General features: G+C 33.7%; 1 protein-coding gene across 6 annotated transcripts in view; it reads right to left on the reverse strand.

Annotated features, from left to right (window-relative positions):
* LOC143245014 (LIM domain transcription factor LMO4-like) overlaps positions 1 to 22,374 on the reverse strand; it is a 105,657-nt gene extending 83,283 nt beyond the window's left edge. For all 6 annotated transcript variants that reach the window (XM_076490760.1, XM_076490756.1, XM_076490754.1 and 3 more), the window contains exon 1: positions 22,034 to 22,374. The gene's annotated coding sequence lies outside the window, so the exon portion shown is untranslated. The remainder of the gene's footprint in view (positions 1 to 22,033) is intronic.
* Between the last annotated feature and the right edge of the window lie 5,261 nt (positions 22,375 to 27,635).

A 27,635-nucleotide genomic window follows, 5' to 3' on the forward strand; every position in this document is an offset into this window, starting at 1 on the left:
TTTCACCCAATAACAATTTCCAAAATGTTTCAGTTCAAATTAAGAAAAACCGGATTGGGTAGCTTTGTTGTTGTTTTTTTTAACAAAAATGCCGACCACTGACTCGTGAGGGGCCTGTTAAAATAATCAGAGGCAGTTAAGAAATTAGTGGATTACAGATTCGTTATTTTTTTTTCAGGCCTTACGCATGTGCTTTAATAATTTGAATTAGATGTTGGACACCTCAAGCAATATTTAACATTAGCCTAAAATATTGTAACGTAAGTGGATAAAGTGGAAATAAGCCGAGGAATTATAATATTTGAGTAAAACAACTGAAAGAAAAACAAAACAAAACCTCAGACGAATTTCTACAAATGTTTCGGGTAGTATTTCCACTAGTCTTTCAACGTTACTACATCTGAACAAAGTACATCTTTATTTAGTTATATCAAGCGTATACATGGAAATATAAGACACATCAGCTGAACATAACGCCATTCGAAGAACTACTGTTGACAGAAACGGTGTATGGATGAAACTTATAAAAAGATTTTTCTGCTTTATGTTTGATAAATATAATTGCTATTACATGCAACAAACACGAATAAGAAAAGTGTTGTTACGTATTATAATTTATCCCGGAAGAGTCTCCGACTTATTAAGAAAATTAATTTTAAGTCTTCAAGGAGCCGGAAATTTTAATTTAGAAGATAATTGAATATCAATACGTATCAAATTTATGATATTTGCCAACAAAATTGATACACACAATTTTTTCTTTCTTAACACAAATACATTTTAATATACCAACAAGATTACAGTTCTTAATAACGGTTATTACAAATATTGGTTTATATACAAAAGTTTTTACATATTTACAAAATATACTCAGTCTTCTATCTGATCTAGAATTGAATATTATATCGACGGTCCATATCCACGACGTCCCCCGCTAGTACAGCGGTAAGTCTACGGATGCACAACGCTAAAATCAGAGGTTCGATTCCCCTCGGTGGGCTAAGTAGATAGCCTGCTGTGGCTTTGCTATAAGAAAACACACACACACGTCCACAACGAGGAAATTAATTCTGAGTTGATACTGTTACACTTCGCTTAAGCCAGATACCTATCTTTTCTTGGATGGCCTCACACCCCTTACAAGCCGACTTTTTTACCACCATTGAGGATATCTAATGTCCTTGTAGAAATACTAACGTCCGAAGTTACTTCACTCAAGTTGAATGTTTTCTAATGTTCGAAATAAATAAACGTTCCTAGTCAAATATCTATAGTTTTCGAGTAATAAGCGTTTATCACAATTATAGCTTCCAAGGTTTATAGTAGAGTGACTGTAGCGACAAAACAGTATTATTAAATTCCCTCTTGTCTGTCGATTTATAATCTTTAGGCAAATTTCTCGAAAGTTAAGCTGGCCCAACAATACTTGTATATACGTAGTTATATACATTGTTGGTTCTTACGTTCGAGAATCTTCTACAAATTTAGAGAATAGGCGGGACTTTCGCAATACTCATAAGCATTACTAAATATATATTGAACTGAAACATATTTAGTAAAATAAAGGCATAATAGCAAATCACACTTTGATACAGTTACTAAATATTAGGGAAGGCTGATACGAATTCAGGTTCTACTTTACAGTTGGGCAACCATGAGAAGAAATATATATACTGTGCAAACGTTTCTAAATCCATTTATACGTCGACTTCTCTTTCATACTTGTCGTAATAGACGTTCACTACAGTTACTCGTCTCACTACAGTTATGCAATAGATCGAAGAAATCTTCTACTTTCTTTTGAAAGAGGCAATTACATTTCAAAAGTGTCATATTTGACAACCAAAAGGTATCAATCAGTAAGAAATTTTAAATTTCGACTTGTACAGATTGCTCCATCAGTTAGGTACGCTTTCTGTGAACTATATGTTTCGTAATACCAACAATATTTCACGAGGTTCAGCCCCCTTACGAGGTTTAGATCAGTCCTAACTGCATATATTAAGCCTAAAATAAAAAACAACAACACCCAAAAAACTTTACAATAAAAGTATAATAATGTACAATAAATCGAAAGTAATGACAATCGATATATTAAATAGTATAATAGATATGGTCAATGAAAGCAATAATAACCAAACATAGTATACCCAGCTTATGTTAGACAGGTGTATATGTTCGCACTAGCGGATAGTCTAAACTAGACATCTTGATTAAAGATCAACAAATTAATGATCTGCCAATTTCTTTTTGTATTCACCTCGTCAATTTCTGGAGGGATTCACTCACACAAAAAAAAACAACTTAAAAATACAAAAATAGTACTTTATAAAAATGACACACCGATATTTCACAAAGCCTTGACATTTTATTAATACAGTAAGTTAAATTATTGGTTTTCATAGACGACTACTTGTAATCTTAAGCTGCAAGGCATCACAGTCTCACAAACCTACCTGTTTACTTCAAGACTCTTAAACAGCTCTTCAAAAATCTATTCTACGTACATAAGAACCGTGTTACTCTTTTGCTCATTTATTTTGTGCTTACATAAACATACATTGCTGACTAAAAACCGGAATTTTCTGCAAATGATTTAATTGATACAACGATAATGCTACAACATAATATACAAATCAAATAAATTTTTATGTTATAAATACGCAAAGAGCTCAGATTTCAGTTAAACCAACAAATCCACGTGTTTGTTGTACGCGTGTACCAAGTGTAGTACTTACACTGCACAACAACGTTTTTGCTTCTTGAACACTGTTTGGTGTTCCTTATTGATTTTTAGCTGCTGATCAGGAAAATTACATTTAAATTTGCCCATCAAGTACCGTTTCATCAAAATCTTGGTTTCACCAGGACATTGCTACAATGAATAAACGATATCAGGGCAACTGAAATCCGCCAATGCTTGCTGACTACTGTTGGACACTGCAACGTGATGCACCGGACATTAAATATAAACGAAAATCAGGAGCAAAACACTTTTAACTATGTTGAACTTAGTAACGTATTAGAAATACAAACGCAATTAAATACGTTATTGCCGGTAAACAGTTAACTGTCTATTTCTCAGAGTTCCTAAGTGACGAAGCAAAACTAAAACTACATTTGTGCATACCCACCAGGTACCTGTCACAATCAGTAAACACTTTTCAGGAAGCGAAACTTTTCAAAAAAATTGTTGTTCACTGTTATCAGAATGTTAACTAGCAACTCTCTCGGCATGCCAGAGTGATTACGGCACTTGACTCGCGGATTCAAATCCCAGTTACACTAACATGTTCATCCTTTCGCCTGTGGAGGCATAATAATGTTACTGTCAGTCCCATATTCTTTGGTAAGATATTATCCCAAGAGTTGTCGGTGGGTGGTGATGACTAGCTGTAATCTTTCACTGCTAAGTTAGGGACAGCTACTTCAAATATCCCTCATGTAGCTTTGGGCGAAACTCAAACCAAACATTCTCCCTCCAAGGCAAACAAATAGTAAAATACAAAACTGAGAGAAAAAATCATAGTTCATTATATTTAACCTCAAATTCGTTTCGTAGTTTAAAAAGACCAAATTTTCTAAAATGTGACGATAATGCTTCACGTCAAAAAGATCCTTTACCACTAATATTTCATTTTGAATATTTAATTTTTTTAGACTTGGATCAAAGTAATTCAAAATCAGCATAAAAATTGAAATTGATTATTTGTTGTTAAGCGAAATGCTACATGATAGGCTATCAATGCTCTGCCCAAGTGTATATCTAAATCCAAATTTTACCTTTATAAGCCATCAAACGTGTCACTGAGCCAGAGGATGAAGAGGGGACGGTCAGTGAAACCGTTTTCGTTAGGTTTTCCAAACTTGTTGTCAAAAGATACCTGTGATCTGCCACCATTGGTATCGAAACCGGGTTTCTAGCGTTATACTTCCGCAAATTTAGTGCTATGCTACTGAGGGGGGAGTGAATGCTTTAAGCAAATTAAGTGTATTTCTCTGAGGCATAAATATGGCCGCAAAAGTAGATATTTCAAAGCAAACAATAACCGGGTGTAACTGAATATATAAACAAGATGGCCTTTACAAAATGATTTAGCAAAGGGAACAATAGATAAGTTTCATTAATATTTAAATATATTATCATCAAAACTCAATACAACAGCAGCCTTCGCTTTCAAAGAAGAGGCATTCTACTTTTTCCTTTTAGTAAGTTTTTAATAAATTTCTTTACTCTTTTTTCCTCGATCAATTTCTTTTGCTTATTTTGTTTTGTTGTTTTTAGCGCAAAGCTACGTAACGTACTACATCTAAATTGTCCATTGCGAGAAGTTTGAACCTTGGATTTTAGCGTTGTAAGTCCGTAACAAATACCGTTGAACCATCAATTGAACTTGAAAAGGAAGGAAAAACAATGTTGAATATTTCTCCTGTAGAAAAAAATTACTAACATTGGTCTTAACACAATGGTCTGAGGGTTGCGAGTTCGAATCCACGTCGCACCAAACATGCTCGCTCTTTCAGCCGTGGGGGCGTGATAATGTAATGGTCAATCTCACTATTCGTTGGTAAAAGAGTAGCCCAAGAGTTGGCGGAGGGTGGTGATGACTAGCTGCCTTCCCTCTAGTCTTACGCTGCTAAATTAGGGACGTCTTGTAGCTTTGTGCGAAATTAAAAGAAACAAAACAAACTTAACAGAACGGAATCCTCACCCACAGCTATCGTTCCAGCTTACATTTTTGACAATTTTTGAAAATATTTTTAAATATTACATACTCTAGATTTATTATTAATCTGTCTTTGGTAAATCATGAATTTAGCGTTAAAAACCAAACTTAACGTACCCCCAGTTACATTAACAACGGCATTTACATGACAAATTTATAGGTAAAGTATATCGAAAACAAAACGAATGATACAATACAGTATTTAGCGTTCCCAACGGTTAAACAACATATAGAAGAGTACTTACACGATCTGAGGTGGCATAATTGAGAGATTATATACATTAAAATATAAAATACGACATATCAATATTTAATACATGAAAAGTACTCACTAATGAACAGACACGTATATTCATGTGTACGTCCATTTCCGCACCGTACAACGTTTTTTTCTTTTAACCTTTCACCATACAGTGTCCTATCATTCCTAACCAAACTAAATACTAGCAGATATACTTGCAACGTAATGCGATGTTTTGGCGAGTGTTTACCTAAAATAGAGCACGTAAATTAAAGATCTATTATAGTAAAACAAATGCCTCATCATGTTCATGTTTAAACCTTACACACAGTTCGCAGCCCTAAACAAATACCTACTCGTAGGTGAACTCTCCCTGAGTGTTTATTATCTTGAGGAAGCGTATCTCAATCCTGCAAGAAAATCTTACAGAGTTCGTACATCGAACATAGTAACAAAAGTCACAATTTCATAATTTATGTTTATAATTTTTTTTAACTTTGAAGTTAAACTATTGAAACACTCATTCAACTAATGATTGACATCACAGTTGCCACAAATGTCTACTTGACTCTGCATTATATATAATTATACTTGCTAAGTTAACAGACTGTATCATTGAATATTCATGTAATTCCATGTTGTTATGTAAGTTGTGCTATTAATGTATTTATGTTAAGTACTTTTCATATAATGTTACGTATCATGCATCATGCTATTATTACAATAAATAAATAACGTTAGTGTTTTTGTTGTATTACTTTATATTGTGTTTGAGTATTTGAAAACGTCTGACTTTTATTCATGTGACTATTTCCGGTCAATGGTATATCTTGTGTTCAAGTGTACTAAGAATATTAGTCATTCTTTCGATATTCATCAAGTAAACCCGAACTGCACGCTGCTAAACAGATCACGTGAATCTAACCATCATATGTTTCCTTGATTTTTTAACATCTCTCCCTCTCAAATGGTCGTACTAAACTTACTCCTGGACATTCCCTTAAATAATGCCACGTGTTTACTGTAAGGAAATATCCATAAAAACTGTATTATGTGTTCTTTAAAGGAAACCCTACCAACTGACAATAACCCACAATAATAATATTTTCTTACCCCGCAGTTTCTAAACTATATATCGGTTCTACCCTTTGTGGTACGCCAATATTGTCAAGTTTCAAAAACAGGAAAAGACAGCGGATTAATCTGAATGTCTTAGAAAAAATTATTTAAAAATCGCCTTCTCACGTTTCTGGAAATTAATAAAATATTACCCGAAACTGAAATTGGTTTAAGAATATTCGAGCAAGAAAAAGACCACCAAATAAGTCTTCCATAGCATATAATAGAATGATTTAATAATTATTACAGTACAGTAACCTATTTTCCGAAAGTGCAAATAGCCTTTGACAGTGTTACACAATAAACTACGGTCTCACTGTATTACAGCTTGAACTTTCGCAGGTTGTTATTATCCGCTGACCCTACCACTTTCTGGATGACAGGAAAGCAGATGGTAAAGGCACCCGAGTATTCCACACAACAGGCAAGTGTCAAGAAAAGAGGAGGGGATAGCCCCATATTGTTAATTATAGGTACTCTGCCATTAACTTATAAATATATATAAATGGATTTTTAATAATTAAAAACAATATGTTAAACGAATACATTACGTAACACGTTTAGTGGATAACAGTAGAGGTATCTTAGGTGATAACACTCAACTCATTTAAAAATATTCTCTTAGATCAGTCACAGAAAATGCACGTCTTGCGTGGTGAAATATCGCTAAATATACCGTTTCAAAACTATAAGGCCCAGCGTGGTCATGTGGTTAAAGCACTCGCCTCATAATCTGAGTGTCGCGGGTTCGAATGCCCGTCACACCAAACATGCTCGTCCTTTTAGCCGTGTGGACGTTATAATTTTATGGTCAGTCCTACTATTCGTTGGTAAAAGAGTATCCCAAGAGTTGGCGGTGGGTGGTGATGACTAGCTGCCTTCCCTCTAGTCTTACACTGCTAAATTAGGGACTGCTAGTACAGATAGCTCTCGAGTAGCTTTTTGCGAAATTCAAAAAACAAACAAAACAAACAAACTTTCAACTGAAATGTAGGTTGTTATTCAAGATTTCTTGGTGTGAAAGCAAATAATGGGCTTTCCACATTATGTCCACTGTACAATCTAGATTACTTTTTAGCGTTATTAATCCGTAAAATTACGTCTGATACACAATAGGAATAAAGCGCTGAAAATACATACTAACGAGAGAAAATATATATCATTGAATTTTAAAGTTGAGGATACAATCCAGACAACTTTTTTTGTTAGTACTTCACTACTTTTTAACCTTGCTCCCATTGTTCATTTCTAATATATTAGTAATTAAAACGTTCTAGTGCTTTAGATCCTAATAATGTGAAAAATGACATTTCTACAAGAAGAAATATCGGCTGTTATACGAATCACCCGAGACTCGAAACATTCAACAAAGTTCGAACACGTTGGCGTTTTCGTAAAACAACTACTGTTGATTTTTACTCCCAAAAACCCTTTATAAATTTCGAGAACAGGTGGAACTTGCACAATACATAGTCAACAATATACATCACATGAAAAAAAAAACTATAATGAAACAAGCTATGTACTAAAATAAACGTCCGACGGTAAATCCGTTATATATTTTAGATTGTTATTTTAGCTAACGTGGACTTCCAACGTAATATAAGTAGAATTTTATTGTATTACAATCTAGTTGCTTAACCTTTAATACTGCTAGCAGCAAGTGGCTATTGGTTACTTGCATGTTTACGCTTGAATACAATCACAGAGTCGGTAGACTCTATGTGTAGAGCAGGCCATGGTACTCAATATATACGTTAAAAAATTAACAATGACAGATATTTTGCCTTTAAAAAATGACTGCCACTCATTTTCATTTGTTTCTCTACCAAATAATCCTAAAAAAACATGCAAGAAATAACTGCTATGATACCAAACCAGAAAGATACCAACCCATCAAACTGTTCACCTTTGTTGTTGTTTCACTTCAGATACTTATACAACTACTTTTTCACTAACGTCAGTTTAAACCTAAATCCACTAGCATTTTTGAGCAGTGCACAATGTCTCAAAATAACAAGTAGAAATAAAAAATATCATAATTCTAATGTAAACCTATAAGGTGAAGGACGAAGAAAAAAATCGATATATATAATAATAAGTTTTACTTCATATTAATACAATACACTATTGATGAAACTTTGTAGAATGGACGGCAACTACCTGTTGTAGAGACACAAATGTAGAGAACGACGTTTCGAAAGTCTTCTGCCTTTCGTCTTCAGGTCAGTGTGTTTGTATTTTCTTATAGCAAAGCCACCTCGGGCTATCTGCTGAGCCCACCGAGGGGAATCGAACCCCTGATTTTAGCGTTGTAAATCCTGAGACATACCGCTGTACTAGCGGGAGGGGGGGGGGTAGGTCAGTGTGTGTGTAGGTGTTGTCAGTCTTTTATAGTATCCTTGTGGATTATGGAGAGCGTGTTATGATTGGTTAAGTTATCCCTGTTTCTGATTGGAGGAGAGATTTCCTGTATCCAATGATTTCCAATGGTAGCCACAGATTACTCACCTTTAATCCGGAATCTCTGTTTAGTGAAGGTTTAATAGTATTAATATAAAATGATTCTTTGATTTTTCTTGTTTTCCAGATTTTGTCTGCTTCGATGATTCTAGTTTTCTCCCAGTTTATTCTGTGTCCAGTTGACGTGGTGTGCTCTGCAATGGCTGAATTTTGTGTTTTCATGAGTCTTGTACTATCTTTATGTTCTTTCATTCTTGTCGCGAGTTTTCTTCCCGTTTCTCCAATATATGTATCGTTGCAGAAACACGAAATTTCATAGATGACGTTTTTAGTGGAATCCACAAAAGAATCCACTTCACTGTGGAAATGGAGGAACAAAACAGTCTACCGTTTCTTGACATACTCATCAGCAAACAAACAAGACAAATAACCACAACTGCATACAAAAAACCCACCCACTTCCTACCTACACTTCCAGTCCTATCATCCAACCTCGATAAAACGTGGTATAATCCAATGCCTAAACAAGAGAGCAGAAAACATTTGCGATAAGACATCCATCGAAGCAGAACGCCAAAAGATCATAGAGAGTTTAAACAGAATGGTTACACCTTCTCCTTCCTCAAAAACGTCTTGAAGAAGACGATGACAGAAAGAAAAATCAGAAAGTTACCACCACCATTTACCTACCATACCTACAACATTTCAGTGAAAAACTGACACGCATAGCCAAAAACTTTCAACATAGAAGTCCGGTGGAAATCCTACAATACTTTAAGGTCAATTTTGGTAAAAAAACAAACAGCGACCTACCAAAGAGAATCTTAAAAACGCCATCTATGAAATTCCTTGTTCCTAAATTTAGAAGTTAATTGAATGTAGATATGTATCAAATTTATTATATTTACAAACAATATTGATACACACGATTTTCTTTCTTAACACAAATATATTTTGATATACAAAAAACAATACAGTTTATAATAACGATTGTTAAAAGTGATTTATACAAGTGTATATTGTTGATTCTTACACTCGAAAATCTATAAATTTAGAGAATAGGCGGGAATTTCGCAACACATATTTAACAGCTAAATTTACATGAATTTCTAAATGTATATTTAATTAAAACAAACATCGATATTGAAACAAATATATAATAGTAAATCAAATACAGACAATACACTACAGATAAATAGCAAGCAACTGAATACGTAATTATAATCATTATTAACTATCACTACTATGAAAAATTACTTAATTAAAAAAATATTGATAATATAGCGAGTTTGGGTTTAGACAGGATCGCGTGAGTTCATATCAGAAAATTAACTTATCAATTTTTATAAGTGGGCGAAGATAGGTAGGGACAAGTAGTATAATTGGAAAAAGCAATGTCAGAGATTTAAAATGGACACATGTTTTATGCGTTACATGCCATCATTTAAAAACAGAAACCTTAAAACAGCGAAACCAGAGAATCTTTTTGTCTTCCACTCCTACCTCAATCCCTGGATTTGTTTAATTTTTTTTTATATGAATAACTTAAAATCCAATATGTTAAACCTCAAAATCTTTGATGTATTTTATTCAAGTAAACTGAATTTATATTCTCATATATATGACATAGAAGATATATAAATAAGTTGAAGCTTTTAATATTTGATAAACTGAAAATTTCTTTCCAAATTTTTCATTTGAAATAGCCACCCAACATACGATACTTAAAATAAATTTCATTTTCAAACACACTAATGCAGAAGTAACATACAAACAAACGCACTTTAAGAGCGCAGTTGTAAATATGTATGCTTCACCGATCACGTACACATAAATATGCAAAAGTATGAGGAACGTATTTATGTCGAGATACTTGGCTAAGCCTAAAGGCCAGACAGGAAGTAATTAACGTCGGTATCATACGTTGGCAATCTACCAGGACAGAAATACAGCAGTGAAGTAGGGGAATAGAGGGTTAAGCTTCCATGATGAGTAATCCCAGATAGCATGTGGGGTATACGTATTGCATGGAAACAATACAGCTCTTTCAGTAATGAACTATTTTTCACCCCCAGATGTTGTTCGTGCAAGGTCAACTTCAAATTATTATTTATTACTACATTATTTTGTTAATGAGTTATTCATTTTTAATTGGATATTATTTCCAAAGTTTTAAAGTTTAATAAACATTATTGTACTTCATACTTGCTATACGCGAGTGTGTGAAGAATCCAAACACATTAGGCAAAACATGAAAAAAAATCATATTATATATAGAAAGACAGACAAGAAGTTATGTTGACATCTGATATACAGAAGACATCATTAAAGTGCTCTAACAGACAGACAATTACATATAAGCAGATATACAGCTAGCTAGCTAATGATTGACGACTAGGAGATATAGATAATGCATAATTAAAATTAAAACATATAAATACAGACATTAAAATAAGAATATAGGCAATTAGAAGAAGAGGTAACTGGTAGACTGAAGACTAAATTAGGCAAACAACAAGAGTCATTTAGATAAATAGGCTATTGTTTGTAAATACAAATATGTACCGAATAAGAATTAAACTGTAATTTTAAATATAACATGGCAAACGCCCAAGTCTAAGCTAAAACCTACACCCTTTAGATCATTTTAAGTTAAACAAGTATCTGAGCATTTGACTGGTCATCAAACTTACACTCTTAAATGAACGTTTGATAGAAACGGCATGATTACAGTTCAAAACATTTCACCTCAATATGAAGTATAAACAACAAGGACAGCCTGGCATCAACATTGCAAACTTTAAGTAAAAATGTCAACAAATACTTAAATATTTTCATCCACCTCTATAAAAGAAATTTTGCTGCGCTATCTTTAAAGTTGAAAATCATTTGACAGAATACAATTGACAATCCAAGAATCTCGCATACACACTCAATTGGATTGAAGTTCAGTCTATCCTCTCTTTTTCAAGTTAAAAATAATGTTGAAAAGAAAATAATATGTTTAAGAATGGTTCTGTTGTTTTGCCAAGTTTGTGAGTAGTTTGAAGGGTGGTTATATTCTTCTTACATAAAGAAAATGTCTCAAATTATTCAATGGTAATAAGAGTAAAGAAAAATGTTTACGTTATTTTAAAAGTGGAGGTGAATGTTATTACTGTCCATTAAGCGAAAATTAAAGATGACTGTGCCATCGTATCACAGCACAAAGGGTCTTAGAGTGTGGTTTTATTCTACAATATTAACGACACCATTCTGCAGGATAAAGAGTTTGATACGTCCACCAATTCTTATTGGTAATCACATTAGACTTCAGCCATGGACACATGCTTCACCGTTTATACCAAAATGAGATTGGATCTAAGTATACATCTGTTGTCTGCCTGCAGAATACATCAAACCATTTGTGAAAATAACACTTCTTCACGTATTATTAATCCAGTATTGTAGGCGAACTGTTTTGCGCCTTACTTTGATCAGGATGTTTGTTGCTAATAATCTGAAAACTGGTATGCCGTCCAATTGCGGCTACGAAATTATAATTTACTCTTGTTAGAGGAATTCCACAATGAAGCGAGTAAAAATCGACAAATAGGGTTCATCGCTTTTGCTAAGCAGTTTAGTGCACTTTAAAGTCTGCGATTCATTTGAAAATGACAACTGAGAAAAATTATATAGCGTAGTCTATGTAAATAATTCGCATTTTAGGTCACACGATTGACCGTTAAATTCCTTGTTTCCATAACATTGAGTTGAAATGCTATTTGACATTTATAAAAAGTGGTTTTGCCTTGTCATTTTGCTGCAATATCACAAACTTCGATCATCTGTGCCAATCGAGTAAAGAAAACAAAAATGTTAGAGATATATAATTACTGACAAAATATGTTCAAAGTTTACATATATTACAAAATTAAATTCAAAATACTGATATTTCTACTTCAAATAAACACAGCATAGCCACAGAAAACACCCAGGTGCTAAGTAGGGAAACAAACGCAAAATAAAGAGTCCCTACTTATACAAGAACTAAAATCAAAATTCAACCAATATAAAGGATCACCTTTATATACCTATAATACTTAATAACCTAACACCTAGCTGAAACGCCACCTATAAACCCATATCCGTTATACTCTCGTCCCTAAGACATGTGCCCGGCAATGGTCAGTTGCAAACTCTCTCTTTATTAACCTGAAGATGACCAAGGAAGGTCGAAATTTGTTCTTTGCCTAATTAGTAAAAATGTTAACACCTATACCAGCCGTTCTAAGATACATTTTTATTTCAAGTGGGTTTCTCGTCATTAAGAACTTCTATGTACCATTAAGAAGATAAAACATAAACAGACACTAAGCGATGACTACTATTATATAGCTAACTGATGAACAGAATATTATCAAAAGAGATAATCAGACAGTGAACGTAACAGGCATAAATATAAAAATACCGAGAGACATACAAACACATTTATTTTCAATATGTAACCACTCATCATCAGCTTTACAATACATGTCCAGAGGTTAGTTACATTATAACATAAAATTCAAAATATTTCTATGTATCATACAGAAAGAACTGCAGAGATTCATGACAAAATTTAAATTTTAACGACATTCTCACAATCCTCTGAGCCTGAAATTCCTAACTTAAATACATTAAAAATACACTTTAAAGTGTTAAAACACTTTTTAAATATTTATGGAGTTATTATGTGTAGCAGTAACTGATGAACCGAAATTAGAAGTACTATAAATTAGTCAGAAATGTCTACGTAAAACGAAATTAGAAGTACCATAAATGTGTCAGAAATGTATACGTAAAAATAAAAAAAATTACTACACGTAAAACACTCTCATGTGTAAATGTATTGATGCACACAATGGGGTTTTCTTTCTAGCATATATATATCCACGTGCCCTTAGCGTTTGAGCCTCTTTTTCTGCACGTGCCAAGTAATCAAAGAGAGTAGTAGAGTGGTAGTCTTATTTTCCTTTAAAGAGTGAAGAAATTATTAGTTATGACAAGGCTATGTGGCGGTAACTTGAACGCTCGTGCGACACAGAAATTATGGTGAAATACCCTGGAACGTTCATGAAATTCCCCTCTCTTCTTTAAAATATAAATACGTAACATATATTTTATACCTATATTACTTTTTCAAAAAACACTCGACCAAATTCATTAAATTGTTGTATCAACTGCGAGGAAAGCGGTCTTTTGTTCTAAATCATTTATCATCCATGTTTTCAGCCCAATTGTGACGCACACTCTCAGACACTGCATATGAAATAGACACATACGTAAACGTTGTAACTGAAACATGATACTATGGTATTTTGTATTCGTAAAATAAAAACAATTATTTTCATATAGTAAATACATAAGTAATGCTTTGTAAGACATCATTATCTGTTAAGATTCAAATTATTTAGTTTAGTTTAAGATATATACATATATATACACATATATTCAATAAAAACCAACCCAGCATGGCCAGGTGGTTAGGGCGCTCCACTTCTAATTTTAGGGTTTACGGGTTCAAATCCACGTCACACCCAATATGTCGAGGGGGTGTTATAAAATTACGATCAATCCCACTGTTCGTTGGTAAAAAGAGTGGTCCAGGAGTTCGTGGTGGGCGCGTGGCCTTCCTTCTAGTTTTATATAAATTATGGTCGGATAGCCCTCGTGTAGCGTTGCGCAAATTTAAAAAAAGAAATTGAATATAAACACCACTTTTTCCAGCAGAGGACCATTTCTAGTTCAAATTGCGCCAAACTTACAGGAAAATAAATATTATAACATAAACAATATTTATGTAAAAATACCTTCTAGCACTTAACGAAAGCATGTGACAGTCTCAGATAGACCGCTTCTCTATGATAAAGTATGCACTTGCACTACCCTATCGTTTTACGATGCACGTGTTCAGTTTGTTACAGCCCACGCATATACCCTGGGCCTGGCATGGCCTAGCGCGTAAGGCGTGCGACTCGTAATCCGCGAGTTCGCGCCCGCGTCGCGCCAAACATGCTCGCCCTCCCAGCCGTGGGGGCGTTATAATGTTACGATCAATCCCACTATTCGTTGGTAAAAGAGTAGCCCAAGAGTTGGCGGTGGGTGGTGATGACTAGCTGCCTTCCCTCTAGTCTTACACTGCCAAATTAGGGACGGCTAACACAGATAGCCCTCGAGTAGCTTTGTGCGAAATTCTAAAACAAACAAACAAGGATATACCCTTTCCATTTCGTTAATTTTGATTTTTTTACATACCACTTATTAGAGTATTTCCTTCGAAAAGTATCAATTTACTTTTTATTAACAAACTCTTCTTGAAGTTCGACCAGTACACCTTCCCCCACAATCCGAAGAAAAGAAACTGACTGACCACATGCAAATAACGAAAAAATATCATTATTTTCGAAATGAGAAATTCGTTGTGTGAGAATGAACCTAACAAAGATTACGCTACTTTCTAAATCAAAATAGCAGATAACTTTCACTAACACTATGCCCTAATTTGTTACATAATGAAATGTTTTATATTAGATAACAACTGAAGTTCTTATCCAATTGGTTACGTAATGGCACGTTTTGACATTTAATAAGTGTTGGAAATGTAAAGGTGGAAAGTTCTGTGGTTTTATTTGAAAAATTAAAACAGCTAACCAGTTTTATATATTTTAAAACTCTACGTGTTCGATTGAAGTTACTCAACGTGGTTGTTTTCTTTCATAAATGTATTTATTTTTACATGTTCACATGCACTTGTGTTAGCTCTTTTTGTATATTGATAATCGCTTGGTAACGTATTTCTCATTTCGCCAAGAACATAAGACTATTTTAAATGCGTACATCACCGGAATAAGACAAATATTAGTTTGTTTTGAATTTCGTGCAAAGCTACACGAGGGCTATCTGCGCTAGCCGTTCCTAATTTAGTAGTGTGAGACTAAAGGGAAGGCAGCTAGTCATCGCCACCCACCACCAGCTCTTGGGCTACTCTTTTACCAACGGATAGTGGGACTGATCGCACTTTCTAACGCCCTTACGGCTGAAAGGGCGAGCATGTTTGATGTCACGGAAATATAAGACAAAGAACTAGGTAAAAAATAAATAAAGATATGTATATATATATATATATATATATATATATATATAACATTTTGGGATAAAATTTCCACACTAACCTGGTAAAACTTACAACTGTTAAAATATCGTTATTATTCTGTGTGTTGTTTTTTTTTCTTATAGCAAAGCCACATCGGGCTATCTGCGGAGCCCACCGAGGGGAATCTAACCCCTAATTTTAGCGTTGTAAATCCGGAGACAAACAGCTGTACTAGCGGGGGGCGTTATTATTCTAATTGGAAACCTAAGTTGTTGGTAGTTATATTTTCTGAAAGAGAGATTTTCTAGAAAATATGTAATTACGAACTTCCTACTAATTTCTAGAATTTCAAAAGTTAATGAGCTAGTCCCCTAGTGGCACAACGGTATGTTTGCAGACTTATAGCGCTAGAAACCGGGTTTCAATACCCGTGGTGTGCAGACAACTGACAGACCATCGTGTAACTTTGCACTTAACTACAAACAAACAAATAAAAATACAATAAACCTTGCGATTCCACTTGTGTAATAACAAAACTACTGAAACAGTGAGTGTTTAAAACCCCACCAACAGTGGCACAATGGTATGTTTGCAGAGTTACAATGCCAGCAACCGGGTTTCGATACCTCTGGTGGGCAGAGTACAGATAAACCCTCGTGTAGCTTTGTGCTAAACGAGAAAGAAACAAGCAAAAAGTCAATAAGCCCAAATCATACAAGCAATATATTGATTTAAATGAGAAAAAAAATGCCACAGCAAAACATAGAAAAAAGAACATTCAATCTTTGCACATAATGTTTATAATTAGTGGGTGAAAATGAAGTAGAGAAAAAAAGACGTTTCAGATATATTATTATTATTGCAAAAATTAGTAGAATTATTACATTTAGAGCAAAAAGAGCTGAAAAGAACTGAAGTTAAAGGATGAGTGTTAATTTTGAAATCAATCTGGTTTCTTTGAGCAGACGTATGCAGTTTGATCATCTGTGAGTTTGTATTTGAATTGCGCTCGAAGCTACGTGAGGACTATCTGCGCTAGTCGTCCCTAATTTAGCAGTGTAAGACTAGAGGGAAGGCAGCTAGCAATCACCACCTACCGCCAACTTTTTGGCTACTCTTTTATCAATGAAGAGTGAGATTGAATGTCACATTATAACACCCTCCACGACTGAAAGGAGGAGCACGTTTGGTACGACGGGGAATCGAATCCGCGACCCTCAGATTGCGAATCAAACGCCGTAACCATCCGGCCCTGTAGGGCCCGTTTAGGAGTTATAATTCGCAAAACTGTCTATGGTTATTATTTCTGCTACATATATAAATTGGAGAAGAGGTACACGGATTCGGAATTTTATTACCTGTCTTATTAAAACTTCTATATGTTTGTAGGTGTTTATATGTAACTGATGTCTTATCAAAATCGGCAAAGTCACCACAGGTGTATTTGTATGTGACCCATAAAACGGAAAAGTAGCAGGTCTTCGATTTTAAACATGTCTTAAATTCGAAAGGAAGATCTGAAAACCATTCATAACTTAATTTGTGAATAAAAGGTTTGTTTACTTATGGAATTTGTGTTCGGCTTATAATATTCTATTTTCATAAGATAAGTAAAGAAAAGGATATGACTAGAACTAAGGAATTCATTAAATAGCGTGCCATTTGTTAGTTGTCCAGCATGGCCACGTGATTAGGGCGATCCACTCTCAAACTGAGAGTTGCGGGTTCGAATCCCTATCCAACCAAACATCCTCTTTCTTTCAGCCATCGAGGCATTATAATGTGTCGTTCAATCCCATTATTCGTTGGTAAAATAATAGCCCAAGAGTTGGCGGTGAGTGGTTATGACTATCTCCCTTTCTTCTAGTTTTACATTGCTAGATCAGAGATGGATAACACAGATAGCCGTTGCTTCGATTTTCGCAAAATTGAAATCAAATATTCAAAATATCCTTTCTAACAAATAACACTGGCTAAGAAAAGTGTGTTATTACGTCCTAAAAAATGAAAGGCAACAACTTTTTTTCAAAATGTTTAGTAAGAAAAACATTCGGGATGAACGTAGATAAACTAGAACTTGTGTTACACGTTTAGCACGGGTGAAATTTGAAAGAATCTGGTACAAAATGGACAAAAACGGTGCACGGACAAGTAAACGTTTTATCGCAGTTGACGAACGATTCACTTAAACAGATTGTTTACATTTTCAATTTTGTAGTTTCATTTTCTGGGCGGTTGTTGGAAGTTTATCAAATCGTGAAAGTGTTCGTTGCTGCAAAAACACATCTTCTTAAATCTAATAATGGTTACTGGTATTACCTAAATACTACACTAATTAAAAATGAGCGTCTATAAACATGGAGGCTTTAAGTAGAAATTTCCAAAAATATCGAATTATTTGCCCTTCTTTCATTTATTCATAAGTCAAGTGATAATTCCTGAATTTAACCTCCGGGTCGTCGAACTAAATATCTTTTATTCAAAAACAAAATCATCGATATCAATCGAACGTCCAATACTGAATAACAACAGAACTTCTTTCCTGCTCTCCTTATTTCAAAAGCGAGTGTCACACTAATTATCTTTGTAAATACCAGTTAGTATAGCTCAATACTTCTTTTGTTCTGTATAATTATTTATCTTGTGTTTAACACCCTATACTTTGCGCATTTTTTGTATAATAAATTACACAATCTTGATGTGTGTTATTTCAGATCGGCCATAATGGAACCTGTAAATACGTTTTCATGTTGTACACTTCCTGTTCCCTCTCAATTAGTCCTTCTTTTTCTGCATGATGTATTTAGCTTAATTGGTATTTTGGGTTTAATAAGTGGTTTTTATTCAACGGTTAATATAAAACTCTTTTGCTCCTTTGCTGTTTTCCTCTCACATTACAAGGTAAATTACTATTAAACAGCTGTCATATTATTGACCTTAAAACGCTGAATAAATCTCCATAAATGTACCGGCGTTACGGAGACGGGGTGTGTGAAAAGGTACACTGCATCGGGGCTCACAACAGTTCTGATAACCGTATTTTAATTATTACGTGATTTCCATTTTTAATAAATTCTGTCTGTCCTTATTTTTAATTAAATTGCCCATTTTATATTATCTATAAAACAGAACTAATATTTGAGAAGCCCAATAAATGAGACTGCACCAAGGCCACAAAAAACACTAGAGTTTCGTCTGTCGTCATAATATTATTGTTTGTATTTCAGAAAACCACTTATTTATTGAAATATGCAAAACAGAATACACGCGAAAGCTTAATAAGCGAAGAATCCTTAGAAAAGGAAAAATAAATAAATGTAAATTTCATGACTTTTTTCCCATATTCAGCGATCCTTGAGGTGATGATGTCATATCTTCGGATGTTTTATTTTTCCAGTGATTCATTATTCAATAGCTTTTGAAAAGATTAATTTTTACATTCCACAAGTTTTTTTCTTGGATTTTAAAATATTACTTAGTACATTAATTTCAAACCAAACGTAAGAAACGTATTTGTTTTTTGGAACGCTTGTTGCAATGAAACAGAGACGGCTGTATTAATGACCAGCTGCTGTTTTGTAACAGACAGGAAATGCATTTACACCTAACATAAACAGAAAGCCATTAGCGCTTGAATCGAATGTCAGTAGGGGGTTGTGGTGAAAGAAATGACGAAAACCTGCTTGCCCTTCATGGGAAACTCCATTCAGAATAAACGGGACACCGTAATTTCCGCCCTACTAACCCTTCACATATACGGGAGGACTTACAGTGGACGTTCCCTGAACCTGCTAATTTTTGAACTGTAGTGGAGGCCTTCCGTCACTTGTGTTACGCGACTTTGCCGTTGTGTGCGTGCTTGGTCCAATTGTAATTTTTAAAAAAATCCAATTAACCGCACAGGCGACAAATATATCGAAATAAAAAAAAAACAGCTTTAAAAAATCGCAAAAAGTTTAAAGTTTATTTTAAGAGGATGACGTTTCGAGCTAGCACTATTCCTCAAATTGTAAAGCTTATAAATGCAAAAAGCAACGGAATTAGTGGCATTGGTAGTTACCACACTCTCTCAAAGAAACAGATTAGAGTAACAATTTAAATTATGATAAGATACCAGTGCATGAAAATTTTGGATAAATCACAATGTATTTCTGCATCATATTCGAACCAGATTAATTTCAGTAAATACACCCACAAATCTCAAATAGCCAAAACACCGACACTTGTTACACTACCTGTCCTTTTAGATAAATTACTGAATATTCTTTAAACGGCTTAACCGTACTATATAAACTGCATTTCTCTTACATGAATTGGGTATCTATTAGCAACTTTGTGTGTGTATGCATATACATCCTTATTATACACAGCCCTTCTTGATATGAAATGGGAGGTCCATCAACCAACCTTTCGTATATCTACAGCTTGACTCTTCTATATACATCGTGTTCCTTATACAAAATGATAATCTATTAGCAATCTTGTTTGTATATCTACAGCTTATCTATATAAAATACGGCGTTTCCCGATATGAAATGGTTGTCCATGAACCACTCTCGTTGTATATGCACAGTATGACTATACTACATATATGGTGTTGCTCTCATGTTTGCATACGTATATGTGCATTTTTGCCCAATTGGGAAAGTATCAACATACGAAGTCAAAAACATGAAGTACACGAAAAGCGTCTTTGTAAGTTTTTTTATTATTATTTTATTACTTAATACTAGGTAAATCTACACATCACAAGAAAATTAAAAGACTTAAGTATGTTGTTTAAATATATCCTCTGTAGTATAAATGATTTACGATTAAGAGTAAATCTCGTTACGAAAACAAGTTATTGTCCGAACAAAGTAAGCTGGCGATGCTAAATCCATTAGTATGTAATTAATGTTGCATTACATCACATGAAGCCTAAAAAGGCCAGATGATCAGGGCGCTCGACACGTAATCTGAGGGTTGCGGGTTTGAATCCCCTTCACACCAAACACACTCGCCCTTTCAGCCGTTATGCTCAATCCAACTATTCATTGGTGAAAGAGTAGGGTAATACTTGGCGATGAGTGGTGTTATTAGCTGCCTTCCCTCTAGTCGTACACTTCTTAACTAGGAACGCCTAGCGCAGATAGCCCGCGCGTAGCTGTGCATGAAATTCGAAAACAAACAAACACATACATCACACAAAAGTGGTCATTGACGTAACAGTGACGTACAACCGTATTGTTAAGTTACAGAGTATTTGTATTAAACCCCAAAATAAACCAATAAACAACGTAATTATAGCTACCATCAGTCTCATTGTGATATCATACCGATTTATTGTACAGAAAAATCATTTTACAATATTTCTAAAATATTTAAATTCGCTTTACGTTATCGTTTCAGAAATCACAGCCACTCCTGAGTTAGGCGGAAACGAGTCACTTGACTAACACAACTACTGAAATGTTATATGATTTACATGTCCCTAAAATGTAAAAATACGCTTCTATTACTCCCCCTTGCAATATATCATACTAATAATATATAAATGATATTACTATCTGCATTGGTGCAAATTCAAGACATAGGCGAGACGAAAGCATTTTTTGAGATTGTTGAAATGTCCACGTTTTTGTTTTATTTTTTGTTCCGCATAACACTCTGGCTACTCCGTAGTTATTAAACTATTGATATATGATGGACTTCGAAATATGCTACGCCACTAAAAATTAATATATTTTGCAGAAATTAAGATTCAACTTTAACCCCCACCATAATTTTCATTTTTAAAATTTTTAATCTGTATGAGGTTGGAGCTTAAAAAATTAACTTATTCTGTGTGTATAACCAAAATAAAACTGTACTACAGGGAAGTTACTTCTGTGAGGTTAATTTATAAACTCAACTGATACTTTAGAAAGCTGTCAAAGTTTAACCTTCTGATTCCTCGTTCTGTCTATAACACAGTTTTAAACTTACAATTTTGAAAATAACTTACCTCATAGTTCCAATCCTAAACTAATACGTTGACTTCAAACTACCACAAGTAATATTACACACCTAAATTTTCCCCTGAATTCGTTACATCATGTCTATATGGATTATGAAAAAAGCCGTAAGGTGAACTAACGTGTCACAAGCCTGCCTACATTACGATACTATCAAAAATATGACATGAAAAGTATTTGAAACTGAAAAGGCATTTATTACAAACGTTTTAAATCAAGCAGTTTATTTACATATAACAAAATCTCATTGTTCAATTATAATCCTTAGTGATAATATTTACAATAATCAAGATAAGTAATCCTTTAGCGTAGTCGTTACAACAAATAAGACAAATTTAAAACCAAACGAACAAGACACTCGCTCTGTACTTACACGACACCAGGTTTAACTACGTGGACGACGATCAACCACCACACACGCTCTTGGTACTGCTTAGATTAAAGCTTCTTTTTAATCTCGTCAATTGGGAAACAGGTTTTGTATGTTGACACTAAGTTTAGCTCGATTACCTTATATAAGAAGTCGTAAGGGCTTACGATTTTATATCTGTATAGTAGCGGTCGTCACAGTTGTATCATTCAAACCACAAACATTGCACTCAATCAACTGTTTTCAACTTTTAATTACTCAATACTCAATAACAATGTAATGAACACGTAACGACAGACGCGAACCTTTCTTGCTGGAGAGTATAAACGCGTTCGCTTGGGAACGAGATCGCATACAGGAAATTAGACATACGTCACTAAAAGGAAGTGCGATGTTATCTCGTTTGTAAGCGCCATCTGTTGAAATTTTATGAAGACTTTTGCTTAAGTAGAATATATTGTTCCATAAGATGAGTTACATATTTTTATTTATTAACATTTTCAAATAATTATACGTTTGTTTATCAGCTACAAGAAAGCTGGCAATTTATAGTTTACGGCATAGAAATACAATGACATGTTATTAATCATTTAGAATTTTACTTACCTATGCATTACAAAGACAGCTGGAATGGGTATTAAAAGTTTCTTAGGTTATTTTCAGGTTAACCGTCTTTCTTCAAGCCGTCTTTATAATGCATTTTTTCTTCAAATGAGTTTCTCGTGATCATGATTTACTAAAACGTCTTTGCAGTGAAAATCACAATGAGCTATAAAACAATCTGCATCATTTAACTTCAGGAACTAACTTTATCTGTTTATCTTTGAGTATAAAAGATTAATGACAAATAACAGTTTTATTTGTCTGTGTTCTTTTCTTTTTGTCACAATGTGTTTATCTGAAAAATCATTATTTCGAGGTGGTTAAATGTTACGTGAAACTACAGGTAGTGCGATGTAAATTTCATGCTTGAATTTATATGTTAACTTAATCATATAAGTTTTTAAAGTTGAGTGTTTAAGTGTTTATTGTAGGGAGAATCAAACTTTAGTAGACAAACTTAACTGCTAACCTTTCCGTACTTTGACTTTCCTAACTTGTTGAATATTAGGTTTAGTAATTACATCTATTCTGTTCAATTTAGAGCAACTGAATACCTCTTCCCGACTGGTTACAGGCTGTGAATGGTAATTTAGATGTAGGTTGTGGAAACAGTCTCTGTATCTGCTCAGAATTTCTAATTGAATGTATAATAGTATTTCACACGTGGAATTCCAAAATGAGGATTAAATCTGGCAGACAACGGGTCACTACAGCTGCGTGTATATACAACTTTTGGGTATATCTCTTTCATTGATATATATTCTACGATTCCCATTCTATAGTTGAAATCCTAAATTAATCGACCTATCTTTTGAGATTTTATAATTGTATAAATAAATTGAGCTCAACAAAAATATTAAAAAATGCGGTTATTTGATATCTCATTATGTTTACACAGTTACGAAATACAATTTTGGTTTCTTATTAATTTATAAAGAGTTACAATAATCATCTTGCAAAAATAGCTAAACTGATAAAAAAAATAGTACAACAGATTCATGCAAATAAATGTGTGTGTGTTTTCGTATAGCAAAACCACATCGGGCTATTTGCTGAGTCCACCGAGGGTAATCAAACCCCTGATTTTAGCGTTGTAAATCCGTAGACTTACCATTGTACCAGCGTGGGACTGCAAATAAATAACACCAATTGAAATGCAATTTAACATACTTATTTTATTTGTAAAATTAAACATATGAACATTTAACCTCAAAGATATCCATAATTTAAAGAACAACTTTAATTGTGAGTCATAACTTTTAAAGCATACTTTCCACAAATGAAACATTATGTAAAAAAAAGAAAAAACGAATTTCAAGTTCCTTGTATTTGAGAATACAAAGAGGCTATTAAATTTTTTACAGTACATTTTCTAAATGAACACCAGTTGTTTTGCTGATATTTATTCTTTCTCCCGTTCTGTTAAGAAACACACACATATATGTGAGTTAAGGACGTACGTCACCGAAGAGGTGGGGTGAATTAGGGTGTGTGAACTAGCTTTCCTTCGGACCACAGGTAAATATTTATTCCACAAGCTGCCATATCTTTTTGCAGTTTTATAGCGAAACTAAAATCCTGAGCATAGCCATAACGTAATAAAATGTACTGAACGATCAATCGTTTTTCAGTTCAATGTGAATAAGTTCTGTGCCGTTGTACATCGTACTAACCAATTAAATTATGTTTTGATTGGGATAAATCTTTCTAATTTTAGTTTACTCTAGAGCAGCTGAATACGTTTCAAAAGGTTGCGCCTGTTTGTTTACGCCTACGCCCTCATCTCCTGTGCCTTGCAGTGTTCAAACCGAAGAATACAAATTACAGAATGTCTACCTTATATCATATAACAGGGGGCAAAAAAGTTATTAGAAATGGACATGCGTAGGCATAATTGTGACGTACACATAAAATGCTATTTAATCTGTGGTACCTAGTTTATTTTTTAAACTTATATGAATATTTATTTCAATATAACTCATTCATCATCAAGTTCTTTTCATAACATACACACAGAGATACGTCTACATGTATCTAGGACCTATCATTAACAGAACTTCCCCTTCTAAAAATCATAGTCATGCATCGTGTGTGAGTGAATTGTGTCAAACGAGCAACTACATCTAAAACAAAGAGTCACAATAGAGTCACATACTTGTTTTATATATGTATACATTGCGTGTGTATTCATGCAACGTATGGAATATTTTATATTTTCTCGTAAAGTTACACAAGGGCTAACTGCTCATAACTATTCGTAATTTTCAACTAAAAGACTAGAAAGAAGGCAGCTAGTTAACAGTAGCCATCACCAGTTCTTGGGCTATTCTTAATGGGAGTTGATTTTCATTTGTATATCACAACCATGCCCCCAAAGTATGGGGATAGTTTATACGACAACAGAACTGAAACTACAAATATTCCGATTCATATTGCAAGTATGCTAACCACAAGTTCATGCCCAGTCTTACATTTAATTAGATAAATGCAGCTAATATACACGTAGAAATTACTGTAACCCTCTCAGAACAGAGTATTAGTGTGATCATACAAGTAACTATAACAGCTATCAATAGTTAAGGAAATCTGCCATTCAAATTATCAATCTCTACTTATTGAATAGTGGATTTTGATTCACTTACACGTTTTGTTCATTCTAACAACAACCTTAAAATGTTTGTAAAGCATTCATAAACCTTTTAAACAAAGGAAGAGCACTTGAGCCTGATGTATAAAACTAATAAATCAAAAAAAAAAAAAAAAGACTGAGTTATGTCAGTGATGAGGACTGAGAGGAATATTACAAGGGGATAAGGATTTATAATTTCCAGGGGGATTTGTGAATTAACAAGAATATTTTGTACTAAAACGTACCCAATGATGTTAGTATTGAATTGCAAATAACATACAATATTTTGTAAAAAAACGTCATGTAATTTAAAACATAAAGTTAACCTAAAGCCTATCGGTTTATAACGCTGGAAATCGCGTTTCGATATTCGTTGTGGGCAGAGCGCATATAATTCATTGTGCGTCTTCTTTGTGATTCGCAATGAAACGGACAAACAAAATTTTGTGTAAGCACTAGCCAATACTCTCAATGCGCAACTTCAATGTGTACATATTAAACTTAAAAAGTATTATGTCAAAATCTTGATTTTAATTAAAATACATGACTCATACTACCCACATTCTTTGCTGTCAAACAATTTCTAACATTTCTTTTTTTTTTTTGAAACGCAACTATTTGTTTTTCATTTTATTAATAGCAGACTGTTTTGATGATGTATTTTTTCATAGTAAACTTCGTACTGGGTCCCATATGTGTCGTTTGATCTCTAGTCAGATCTCTGATAAATATGTCTTCAAAAATATCCTTCCCTGTTGATATATTTGTAGCTATTGTATGTATATTTGATACATTTTCGTTACGTTTACAAAACAGCTTTGATATATTTTAGTTTTACACTTTTTTCTTGTGATTATCATTATGGTTTAAAAATAACAAAAAGTACTAAAAATAAATTCATTCACATTGTTTTTACCATGTTTAACACTTACTGACAGCTTTTATACGAAGAATTTTGATACAATGGCAAAATAAGAAGAAAAAGGAGCAGATACTTGTTGTTGTTTTTTTTTAATTTCGCGCAAAGCTACTCGAGGGCTGTCTGCGCTAGCCGTCCCTAATTCAGCAGTGTAAGATTAGAGGGAAGGCAGTTAGTCATCACCACCCACCGCCAACTCTTGGGCTACTCTTTTACCAACGAATAGTAGGATTTATCATCACATTATAATGCCCCCACGGCTGAAAGGGCGAGCATGTTTGGTGCGACCGGGATTCGAACCCGCGACCCTCGGAGCAAATACTGAATGCAAAACTTCCGTCAGAATAAATAGAACTATTTTATTTTTAATTTGATTTAACAGATGGCATTGCAATCTCTGCATTTCGAGCTAAAATCGAATCTAAAATTGTTATTTATTTTTACCTCTTCATTCCTATTCATTTTTTTTCAAAGCACTATTTAACTATTTAAAACATTATGTTGCACTATTTTTTACGAATGTCCACTGTACAACTTATTTTAATGTATTATGATAAAGATTGAATCTCACCTGAATGGTTCGTAATTTCAGATACCTTGTTGCATTAGTATCTATCTCCCTGTTTACGGACTTACAACGCTAAATTTGGGGCTCATTTCCCCGCTGAACACAGCAAACAGCCCAATGTGACTCTTCTTTAATACAAACAAACAAAACAAAAGCCTTAACACCTGGTTCTTCAAAGCCTAATGACCAGAATAAAATAGCATACTTATCTTTCATGATATTTTCTTTAACAAATATTTGCTAACAGTTCCTTTAACTTTAGTCATTTTAGATATTTATGTAAAAAAAAAATCTTGACGAGTTTCTTGACGACTTCCTTTTTTGTTATCACCGTAACTACACATGGAAAAAGTCTTATTAACTCTGGTCCACGGTTTACAATTTGTGTGACTTGTAAAAAATACTTCGGTTTATGACACAACAATTAAAAACTAAAAACTACTTCTTGACTTGTTTTGAGATTATTCACAATTATCATACATTATAACTGTCAGTTTACTCTTGATGTACCGTTGGATTTATTCAAAGTAATTGTTTGCTAGAATTTATACTATTATCTGATACAACTTGATGGTTGGTTTTAGATGTGTGTGATAATCCTCTATGTGAGTATTAACAGCGGTTACTTGATATCATTGACAGTTACTGTCCATGGTGATTACAGCTTGTAGTATGCCATTAAAACTAGTTTTTATGATTATAAATTTCATAATGAACAAATAATAAAATTACTGGGATATGAGAAACTGTAATAGAAGGAGAAGAGTAAGTAGTGTGATAACAATATATATATTTATTTATTTAATTCAAGATATTCATCAAAAATATTTATATTCGCTGGGGTGTATTGCGACATTTTAAATAAACTAATTGCATTGTTGATTTC

Source organism: Tachypleus tridentatus, chromosome 2, assembly GCF_004210375.1.
Source record: "Tachypleus tridentatus isolate NWPU-2018 chromosome 2, ASM421037v1, whole genome shotgun sequence".
Classification (NCBI taxonomy): Eukaryota; Metazoa; Arthropoda; class Merostomata; order Xiphosura; family Limulidae; genus Tachypleus; species Tachypleus tridentatus.